The following is an 8,442-nucleotide window of genomic DNA, read 5'->3' on the forward strand; positions in this document are numbered from 1 at the left end:
GGGGCTTTTGTTGTGTCCACCTGACAATGATAGCAGGGGGCTATCATTTCATGCCAAAGTAAATGAAGCTTGCCTTCCAGACTTCTTACTCTCATCACTGGCCGCCCTCTAGCAGTGGCCGTGATGGCTAGACCGACGGCCGTGACGGCGGGGTAGACCTGATGGCTCCACGAGGCGGGAGGGGGCGGGGGGGGGGGGGGGGAGAGCGGGGAGGAGGAGGGAGAAGTAGACCTGGTGGCTCCACGAGGAGGGAGGGGGCGGGGGGAGACAGCGGGGAGGAGGAGGGAGAAGTAGACCTGGTGGCTCCACGAGGAGGGAGGGGGCGGGGGGAGCGGGGAGGAGGAGGGAGAAGTAGACCTGGTGGCTCCACGAGGAGGGAGGGGGCGGGGGGAGACAGCGGGGAGGAGGAGGGAGAAGTAGACCTGGTGGCTCCACGAGGAGGGAGGGGGCGGGGGGAGACAGCGGGGAGGAGGAGGGAGAAGTAGACCTGGTGGCTCCACGAGGAGGGAGGGGGAAGGGGGGGGGGTGGGGGGGGGGGAGACAGCGGGGAGGAGGAGGGAGAAGTAGACCTGGTGGCTCCACGAGGAGGGAGGGGGCGGGGGGAGAGAGCGGACCCCGGCTGCTTCGGGCCGCCGCTCGCTCTGACGTCAGAGGTTCTTCCTCGGCCGCGAGAGGCTCGCCACCTGTGCCACTCAGTGCGGCTGACTGCCTGGCCGCTTTGCTTTAGCTGCTTTGGAAAATAAATGCTGTTATCTTTATGTTTGTTATTAGTTTGTTCCGTTGCCTGTTTTCTGCTGTAGCTTTAGGAATCCTGTCATTCCTTACCGTCTTTCAAAACCTCCCCCCCCCCTCCACTCCTCAGCTCCCCCTCCTCCTCCCCCCCCTCCCCCCCCCGCCTCCTCAGGCAAATGGCAGTTGAGCTCAGGTGGCGGCTCCCCAGTCAGCAGGGGTACTGGAATAGACTTGGCTGGGTGGCCGACCCCCACACCCCCACCTGCCAGCTGCGAAGGGACGGTTGGCGGGCTGTGGGGAGGCCGAATGAGGTGACCCAGCGTTCCCGAGTGTGTAAACACATCAACAGAGCAAAAAAGCAAAGCAGAGTAGGAACAGCAAAGCAGAGCAAAGAAAAGGATTCGGTGCCGGGAATACAAACCAAAACCCCCCAAAAATAGGCAGTTCTAAGGAAAGCATGTCGAAGCAGGTGCAGGAAAAGCAAAGCGGGGAAGAGCAACGAAAAGTAAAGCAAGGAAAAGTAAAGCAAAGCAAAACGAACCAAAATCATTGGGAATCGTGTAATGTCACTTATCGTCCTAAAAAACCTCACCCAACCCCATCCCCAGACGAACAGCAGCAGCGGGACCCACCTGGCGGCTCGCCGAACAGCGGGGGATGAGGAATAGACCGTGCTGGGTGGGTGGCCAGGCTTCCTGTCCCCACCCTCCAGCTCCCAGGGGACAGTCGTCGGGCTGCGGGGAGGCCACGGTGTGCGCCTGAGGGTTTATGCCTTCATCAATACACCGATCGACTCATCGCCCAAATCGGTGCGACGGTCTGCAAAAGAAGCCTACCTAGCACGGCAAAGCAGAGCTGAGCAATGCAACGGAAAGCGGAGCGAGACAAAGCATAGCCCTGCCAGGGAAAAGAAAAAGGCAAAAGGAAAAGCAAAGCCAAGAAGGGCCGGGAAAAGCAAAACGAAGCAGGGCAAGAAAAACCAAAGCAGAAGAGGTCCAGGAAAAGAAAAGTGGTGTCACGAATACAAACTAAAGCAAAACAAAGCGAGGTAGGGCCAGCAAAAGCAAAACAAAGAAGGGTGAGGAAAAAAAAAAAAAAAAAAAACTAAGCTAAGGATTTCCTGGGGGGTGGGGGAAAGAAAAGCGGTGTCCTGAATACAACGTAAAGCAAAACAAAGCAAGGCAGGGCCAGCAAAAGCAAAACAAAGAAAGGCGAGAAAAACCAAAGCAAAAGAGGTCCAGGAAAAGAAAAGCGGTGTCTTGAATACAACGTAAAGCAAAACAAAGCAAGGCAGGGCCAGCAAAAGCAAAACAAAGAAGGGCGAGAGAAACCAAAGCAAAGGAGGTCCAGGGAAAGAAAAACGGTGTCACGAATACAAAGTCAAGCAAAACGAAACAAAGCGAGGCCAGAAAAAGCAAAGCATGGTGAGGAACAGAAAAACCAAAGTAAAAGAGGGCCAGGAAAAGCGAAGCAGTGCCACGAATACAAAGCAAAGCAAAGCAACGCAGGGCCAGGGAAAGCAAAGCAAAGCAAAACGGTGCTGCCAAAACAAAATGCGTAGTTAACTTAGCGTCAGTCGAAATCGCTGGGTTATGGGGAGCTGGGCGTTTGAGAAGGCCAGGGTGTGGCAGCGGCCCCCGGTTGCCTCGGGCCGCCTCTCGCTCTGACATCAGAGGCTCCTGCTCGGCCGTGAACGGCTCCCCACCTGTGCCACTCAGTTTGGCTGGCTGCCTGGCTGGTTTGCTTTAGCTGCTTATCATTATATAAATTGTTATTGTCATTATTATTATTATTATTATTATTATATACTACTAAAAAGCTATTAGAAATAAAAGTATTAAATAGTAATAGAAATAAGTATCATTAAAACGTAATAAAAATAGTAGTAGTAGTAGTAATAATAATAGTATTTTCTCCATCTGTTTCCCCCTTTAGTTTTAGGAATCGAGTAGTTATTTATTGTTGTTCTCAACCCACACCCCTCCCCAGACGAATAGCAACAGAGCCCACCTGGTGGCTCTCCGGACAACGGTGGGCAACAAAATAGACCTGGCCCGGTAGCCAGATCCCTGTCCCTGCCCGCCAGCTCCGAGGGGACAGCTGTCGGGCTGCAGGCCGGCTAACTTTTCTATGTGTTCATAAACAAGTTTCATGAACTTGTTTATGCATTCATAAAGACGGCAAAGCTAAGGAAAGGAGCACGGGGAAAAACAAAGCGGTGCCAGGAAAGGGAAAGCCAAGGAAAGAAAGCAGTTTGAGTCAAAGCAAAGCACAGCAAGGCTAAGAAAGGTACAGAAGAGCAGAGAAGGTAAAGCAAAGCACTGACAGGAACACGAAGCAAAGAAATAAAAAATAAAGCATGACCGCACAAGTAAAAACGTAGCAGGCCCAGGAAAGAAAAAGCAAAGCAAAGCAAAGCAAAGCAAAGCAAAGCAAAGCAAAGTAGCACAAGGAAAAACACAGCATTTCCAGGAGAGAAAAAGCAAAGCAATCTGAGGTAAGAACAGCAGAGAAAAGGAGGTATGGAAAAGCAAAACTGTGCCAGGAAGAGCAAAGCAAAGCGGAGCAAGGCAGAACAAAGAGAAGCAAAGCGAACGTAGCGAGCTGGCGGCCAGCCCTCCTTTGGGTTCCAAGTGTCTGTGGGGGGGAGACCGGAGGGCCCTCATGTTGTGTACAGGTGGCAGCCAGACTTGGACAGTGGCTGTACCCTGATCGCCCTCTCCCCAGCCTCCTTCACATCTCCTGGTCCACCGTGACGGTGGGCAAGAACCATGTCTTGCCTTAGCTAGTTTTATATATTTCTATGTATTTTGTTGTTGTTGTTGTTGTTGTTGTTGTTGTTCTTGTTGTTCTTGTTGTTGTTGTTGTTTGTTGTTGTTGAGGATTTCTTCCACCGTAGTTGTGGGAATCATGTAGTTACTTACTGTCGTTGAGAACCTCAGACACACAACGAGCAGTGGGGCCCACCTGGCAGCTCGCCGCATGGCTGGGGACAAAGAATGGACCATGTCGGCTGGCCAGGCCTGCTGCCCACACGTGCCAGTTCCGAGTGGACAGTCGCTGGACTGCGGGGAGGCCAAGTTCTGTTTCCGATGGTTTATGCGTTCATAAATTTACCAATCGACTCGGCAGCAAAATCAGTGAGACAGTCTCCAAAGGAAGCCTAGCACAGCACAGGAGAGGAAGGCAATGCGGATGAAAGCTGAGCAAGACAAGGAAAAGCCCTGCTAGGCATAGGGAAAAGCAGTGACCACCAGCGCCTGGAAAAGCAAAGCACGGCCTGTAAAAACACATCAGATAGGTCCAACATGAAAACAAATCATGCAAGGAACATGAAATAAATAAATTAATTAATAAATAAATTAATAAATAAATTAATTAATTAATTAAAAAAAAAGGAAAACGAATAAAAGATGAAAGGCAAAGCAAAGCAGAGCAAAGCAAAGCTAAACAAAGAAAAACATGGCCTGATAAAGCAAACGAAAGCAAGGCCAGGGAAGGCAAAGCAGAGCTAAGGAAAGTAGCAAAAGGGAAAGCAAAGCGTAAGCAGGAAAGACAAAGCAAACAAATGAAAGCAAAGCAGTTTGAGGCAAGGCAAAACACAGCATGGGTAGGAAAGGCCGAGCAGTGCCAGGTCTATAAACCAAAGCTAAACCAAGGAAAGCATGGCCTGATAAAGCAACCGGAAGCATGGCCAGGGAAGGGAAAGCTGAGCAAGTCAAAGCAGAGCAAAGGAAAGTAGCACAAGGAAATGCAAAGTATTTCCAGGAGAGAAAGAGCAAAACACTCTGAGGCAAAGCAGGGGCAAGAACAGCAGAGGAAAGGAGGGATGGGAAAGCAAAACTGTGCCAGGAAGAGCAAAGCAAAGCGGAGCAAGGCAAAACAAAGAGAAGCAAAGCAAACGTAGCGAGCTGGCGGCTAGCCCAGTAAAACCAGTGGGACTGTCTCCAAAAGAATCCTAGCACAGCACAGGACAGCAGAGCAATGCGGATAAAAGCTGAGCAAGGCAGAGTAAAACCCTGCTAAGAAAAAGACCTAGCGGCATAAAGAAAAGCAGTAACAACCAAGGTCTGGAAAAGCAAAGCACGGCCTGTAAAAACACATCAGATAGGTCCAAAATGAAACCAAAAGAATGCAATGAACATTTAAAGAAAAAAAAAAATAATAATAATAATTAAAAAAAAAATAGATGCAAAGCATGTCCAGAAAAGGCAAAACATAGCAAGGCAAAGCAGAGCAGAGAGAAGCTAAACAAAGGCAAGCATGGCCCCATAAAGCAAAACAAAGCAAGGTCGGGGAAGGCAAAGCAGAGCTAAGGAAAGTAGCACAATGAAAAATAAACCATAACGAGGGAAGAAAAAACAAAGCAGTCTGACGCAAATCCAAGCAAAGCCACGGCAAGAACAGCAGAGGAAAGGAGGGATGGGAAAGCAAAACTGTGCCAGGAAGAGCAAAGCAAAGCGGAGCAAGGACAAAACAAAGAGAAGCAAAGCGAACGTAGCGAGCTGGCGGCCAGCCCTCCTTTGGGTTCCAAGTGTCTGTGGGGGGGAGACCGGAGGGCTCCATGTTGTGTACAGGTGGCAGCCAGACTTGGACAGTGGCTGTACCCTGATCGCCCGCTCCTCAGCCTTCTTCACAGCTCCTAGTCCACTGTGACACCCGGCAAGGGCCATGTCTTGCTTTAGCTGGTTTTATATCTATATACATTTTTTTGTTGTTTGTTGTGGATTTCTACCACCGTAGTTGTGGGAATCACGTAGTTACTTATTCTCGTTGAAATTCTCACTGAACACTATCACCACACGAGTAGCAGTTAGGGGTCCCCTGACGGCTCGCCGCATGGCTGGGGACACAGAATGGAGCATGTCGGCTGGCCAGGCCTGCTGCACCCAGCCTCCAGTTCCGAGGGGACAGTCGCTGGACTGCGGGGAGGCCAAGTTCTGTGTCTGATGGTTTATGCGTTCATAAATTTACCAATCGACTCGGCAGCAAAATCAGTGAGACAGTCCCCAAAGGAAGCCTAGCACAGCACAGGAGAGCAGAGCAATGCGGATGAAAGCTGAGCAAGACAAAGCAAAGCCCTGCTAGGGAAAAGACCTAGCGGCATAGGGAAAAGCAATGACATCCAGCGCCTGGAAAAGCAAAGCACGGCCAGAGAAAACACAAGAAAAAGATATAAAAGGAAAACAGAAAGCATGGAATTGAACATCAGATAAAAAAAAAAAAAAAAAAATGCAAAGCATGACCAGGAAAGGCATAGCAAAGCAGAACAAAGTAGAGGAAAGCAAAGCTAAACAAAGGAAAGCATGGCCCTATTGAAAAAAAAAAAAAAAAAAAAAAAGCAAGGCCAGGGAGGGCAAAGCTGAGCAAAGGAAAGTAGCACCAGGAAAAGCAAAGCATAACCAGGAAAGAGAAAGAAGTGAAAATAAATAAATAAATAAATAAATAACGAACAAAAACAAACAAACAAACAAAACAAAAAAAACAGCAATAAAAACCACAACAAAGCGAAAAAGTTGGAGGTAAGGCAAATCAGAGCTGGGTTAAGAGAAGCTAAGCAGAGCAGAGAAGGAAAAGCAAAGCAATGCCAGGAATACAAAGCAAGGCAAAGCAAAGCATGGCCAGGCAAGGCAAAGCAGAACAAAAGAAAGTAGCAAAAGGAACAGCAAAGCAGTGCCAGGAACACAAAGTAAAGCAAAACAAAGGCAAGCATGGCCTGAAAATAGAAGTGAGAGCAGGAGCAGGTGAGGCAAAAGAGAGCAAGGCAAAGGTAAAAAAAGGAAAGCATGGCCCCATAAAGCAAAACAAAGCACGGCCAGGGAAGGCAAAGCTGAGCAAAGGAAAGTAGCACCAGGAAAAGCAAAGCATAACCAGGGAAGACAAAGCAAACAAAGCAAAGCAAAGCAGTTTGAGGCAAGGCAAAGCACAGCATGGGTAGGAAAGGCAGAGCAGTGCCAGGTCTATAACCCAAAGCTAAACCAAGGAAAGCAAGGCCAGGGAAGGCAAAGCAAAGCTAAGGAAAGTAGCAAAAGGGAAAGCAAAGCGTAAGCAGGAAAGACAAAGCAAACAAATGAAAGCAAAGCAGTTTGAGGCAAGGCAAAGCACAGCATGGGTAGGAAAGGCCGAGCAGTGCCAGGTCTATAAACCAAAGCTAAACCAAGGAAAGCATGGCCTGATAAAGCAACCGGAAGCATGGCCAGGGAAGGGAAAGCTGAGCAAGTCAAAGCAGAGCAAAGGAAAGTAGCACAAGGAAATGCAAAGTATTTCCAGGAGAGAAAGAGCAAAACACTCTGAGGCAAAGCAGGGGCAAGAACAGCAGAGGAAAGGAGGGATGGGAAAGCAAAACTGTGCCAGGAAGAGCAAAGCAAAGCGGAGCAAGGCAAAACAAAGAGAAGCAAAGCGAACGTAGCGAGCTGGCGGCCAGCACTCCTTTGGGTTCCAAGTGTCTGTGGGGGGCAGACCGGAGGGCCCTCATGTTGTGTGCAGGTGGCAGCCAGACTTGGACAGTGGCTGTACCCTGATCGCCCTCTCCCCAGCCTCCTTCACATCTCCTGGTGCACCGTGACGGTGGGCAAGAACCATGTCTTGCCTTAGCTGGTTTTATATATCTCTATCTATTTTGTTGTTGTTGTTGTTGTTGTTGTGGATTTCTTCCACCGTAGTTGTGGGAATCATGTCGTTACTTACTGTCTTTAAGAACCTCAGACACACAACGAGCAGTGGGGCCCACCTGGCAGCTCGCCGCATGGCTGGGGACAAAGAATGGACCATGTCGGCTGGCCAGGCCTGCTGCCCACACGCGCCAGTTCTGAGGGGACAGTGGCTGGGCTGCGGGGAGGCCAAGTTCTGTTTCTGACGGTTTATGCGTTCATAAATTTACCAATCGACTCAGCAGCAAAATCAGCGAGACAGTCCCCAAAGGAAGCCTAGCACAGCACAGGAGAGCAGAGCAATGCGGATGAAAGCTGAGCAAGACAAAGCAGAGCCCTGCTAGGGAAAAGACCTAGCGGCATAGGTGTAGTGGGTTTACATGGCAAGGTTTTGGTAGCAGGGGGCCATAGGGGTGGTTTCTGTGAGAAAGATCTAGAAGCCGCCCCATATTTGGGAAGGGCCCCATTGTTTTCCAGATCTGAGCCAATAAGCGATGTTGTTTTGCGCCTCTGTGAGATCATATTTAAGACAGGGAAAAATTGCTGCGCCACAGCAGCCGGGAGAGTCAAGGGAGTGAGAAACAGCCTTGCAGGTGCCAAGGTCAGTGTAGAAGGAGGGGGAGAGGTGCTCCAGGCGCCGGAGCAGAAGTCCCCTGCGGCCTGTGGTGAGGACCGTGGTGAAGCAGGATGTCCCCCTGCAGCCCATGGAGTACCACGGTGGAGCAGGGTTCCAACGCTGCAGCCCGTGGAGGAGACCACGGTGGAGCAGGTGGCCCTGCACCGATGGAGGCTGCCGCCTGTGGAAGACCCCTGCCGGAGCAGATTCCGGGCCGGACCTGTAGCCCGTGGAGAGGAGACCACGCAGGAGCAGGTGATCTGGCAGGAGCTGCTGCCCGTAGGGGAGCCGGGTTGGAGCAGTTTTCTCCTGAGGGATGGACCCCGTGGTACGGACCCATATCTGGAGCAGTTCTGGAAGAGCTGCTGCCTGTGGGAAGCCCACGCCGGATCAGTTCGTCAAGGACTGCATCCCGTGGGTGGGACCCCACAGCACAGGGGACGA

Source organism: Anas platyrhynchos, chromosome 17 (assembly GCF_047663525.1).
Source record: "Anas platyrhynchos isolate ZD024472 breed Pekin duck chromosome 17, IASCAAS_PekinDuck_T2T, whole genome shotgun sequence".
NCBI lineage: Eukaryota > Metazoa > Chordata > Aves > Anseriformes > Anatidae > Anas > Anas platyrhynchos.